The following is a 3,079-nucleotide window of genomic DNA, read 5'->3' as shown; positions in this document are numbered from 1 at the left end:
CTTGGATTTAACAACCTAACAAGCCGTATTATATGTGTAATAAATCAAGTCCAATAAGGATTGATAAGCATATGGAATTAGCCATATATAAATATAACATATCGGTGAAACTTTGATTTAACAACCTAATAAGCCGTATTATAAGTGTAATAAATCAAGTCCAATAAGGATTGATAAGCATATGGAATTAGCCATATATAAATATAACCTGTCGGTGAAACTTGGATTTAACAACCTAACAAGCCGTATTATATGTGTAATAAGTCCAGTTCAATAAGGAGTGATAAACATATGGAATTAGCCCTAGGACTCACTGCAAGTACATCTAACAGCAACTGGTACGGTAAGCTACCCTTACAGTTGTAGAATAGCAACGGAGAATACTAAGACCGCGCGGAAGTGCTACAGGATATGATTTTTTTTTTACGTTAATGCTTATGATTAAATTAATTAAATTCATTAAATTCATTTAAACAATAAATTATATTATGCTTACTCAGTTGTTCAATTACCTATGACTAATTGCCGTCTATAATGTCTTACAATTTTTTTAAATATTCAATCTCATATTTTTTTTGTTTCTAAATTAAAAAAAAAAAAAAAAATTTTTTTTCTCCAACTTATTTTAATAATTTGAATTTTTTTATATATATACATTAAGTTTTTTTTATTAATTTTCTTGAATTAATTAGTTCTATTTATGAAATTATTAGTAGAAATAATATTCATTGTTAATTTATTTTGGATATGATATTAGTCACGCAAGATTAGAATATATACATTTTTTTTACTTTAAATGATGTACATATATTATAAGTGATCAAGCACATCAGGTGTCTTTGTTTTGTTATTTTTTTCTTTGATTATCCACAATTTGTTTTTTTTAATTTTTTTGTAGCTATTTAGGTCAGCAACGCGGAGTGACGTCACTGCTACGATGTTGGTAAGAGTAATCAAAGTAATTAAAATATTGGTAGTCTAAATGTAAAAGAAAAAAAAAAAAAAGGAAAAAAAAACAAAACAACAAGTTGATGTATAGAAAGCTATTTTTTTTATTCTCGTTATATTTATCTATTTTCTTATTATAAATATATTATGGATATACATATAGTTGTGCATTAAATAGTAAGAGTAGATTGTAAGTTTTTTATTATGAATACATTATGTATATATATATATATATTCTTTTGTATTTTTTTTTTTTTATTTGAAGAGAATTTTGCTTAGTTTAGTTTAGTCGAATTTTTTTTGTATTATTATATAATAAAATAATAAACCATAAAAAGAAAAAAAGAAACAAAATTAAAAATAATTCCATTCATAAGATTTTCTTTTTTTTTTTGTGTAACAAACTAAATGTGTAAATGATGTAAATTCAAACAAAATGATGGCTTAAGTTCAATAGATATAGGTGACAGGTGAAAGTGAAGAAGGGGGCAATGTTAGGTTGCAGTAAAATAAAAATGAGTTAGACAGGACAGGGACGAACATGAAAATAGGGAGCTGGAGAGAATTTAACAGGGCCTGTTACTTCAGCTCAACGGTAACTACGGTAATGTAGTGAGGGTGGGTAGGTCCAAACCGACCGACAAGGACAAGGACAATACGAAGAAAAAAAAAACTGATAGACACAAGGTATTAATAGTATATAAAATTACTATCATTGATTGTAATTTTTTTTGAACCAAATTCTCTGGCACGATTTTTCTTTATTTTTTTGTTACGGTTCGGATGTGCTATAGCGGAGTAAAGAATCCAACCCTTTTCTGACGAGCTAGCTGGCCTCGCCACCGTGCCAGACTCTAACTCTGCACACATGAATATAAAGATGTTGAACGTAACAAAATGGCGCCCAACGAACGGAACTAACGAAAGAACAGAACGTAATACGAACGACTGACCATCGACAGGACACGAATGACGGATTGACAGAATTAGTGTTAGGTTTGTGTTTTGGCTTGATCGCTACAACATACATTCGAACAGGATATGCTTGAGGTGATTAAGTTTTTGTTTTTTTGTTCTTTTAAATCACAAGCAAACCAGCAGCTATACTGAGGTGCCGTGAAGCTGTTTGTCAGAAACGTTATACGTGAAAGTCAGTATAGCAGCAGGTGATATGAATGTGCGCGTGAATGATAGAAAGTACGAATGAAGACTGAAGTTGAAGCTGCTGATCATTTAGAAGGACGTCCTGTGATTGTGAGGCTTGCTTCAGAAACGGCTTGTGATGGGTGGGTGTAGAATTTTAGTTGTGTTAGCTTTTGGCAGTAGTTCAGACTGCATCAAATTGTAATGCAGCAAATAATTCTTAGAATTTATGTGGGGGACTAAAGACCGAGAGAAACGCGACTCAACTCATTTTTATTTTTTTTTAACATTGTCCCTGAGATAATAACACTGAGAATACACCAAAGGTCATCTATATCATTATTATTATTATATTGTAGAAATTACAAAACCCATTTAAATATAATTGAATAGTAATACTTTATATTTAGATTACGTTTAGGTATAGTATACCAATTGAATAGCTTTAACCTGTTTTAGAAGTTATTTTTCTTTTGGGTATTTATTAAGATTTTGCCTATTGATGCCAAATTTTGGTTGAAGTTTAGTTTGAATAATTTTGAGTATTATTCATTATTATTTATGGTGGTTGATTTTTTTTTCTTTTAAAACCCTTATCTCTAATTATCTATTTTTTATTTTTGTTTATATATTATATTTTTTTTGGAAATAATTTATTTATTTATTAAGTTTTACATTTAATTAAGAAGAGAAGTAGTCAAAATCTTTCTTTAATTCTCTTTCGCTTTTTGACTCTGGTATATTACTTATTACTGGAATTTTTTTTATGAAATTGTTTCTGCATAAACGGTTTGAATTAATAGAGATAGTGTATAATTTTTTTTTGGTGAATTAGTTGGGTAAATAGACAACAGTAATTAGTTACATTTCCTATTTTGCTACAATTCAAATTACACGAATTTGTTTAGTTTTATTCTGTTTCTGATTCATGGAGAGCGATCGCGAGTGGTTTACTCCTACAGGTGAAGCAAATACACGCAATAGGAAC

The 3,079-nt window shown here is 29.2% G+C and overlaps 1 protein-coding gene across 1 annotated transcript in view; it reads right to left on the bottom strand.

The window, feature by feature from the left end:
• The window catches only part of LOC119677237, a 9,914-nt gene that overhangs the window by 3,319 nt on the left and 3,516 nt on the right, over nucleotides 1–3,079 (bottom strand). The window lies entirely within an intron of this gene.

The sequence above is a fragment of the Teleopsis dalmanni genome, chromosome 2 (assembly GCF_002237135.1).
Source record: "Teleopsis dalmanni isolate 2A chromosome 2, ASM223713v2, whole genome shotgun sequence".
Taxonomy (NCBI): domain Eukaryota; kingdom Metazoa; phylum Arthropoda; class Insecta; order Diptera; family Diopsidae; genus Teleopsis; species Teleopsis dalmanni.
This window is presented reverse-complemented; position numbering and strand designations above follow the sequence as displayed.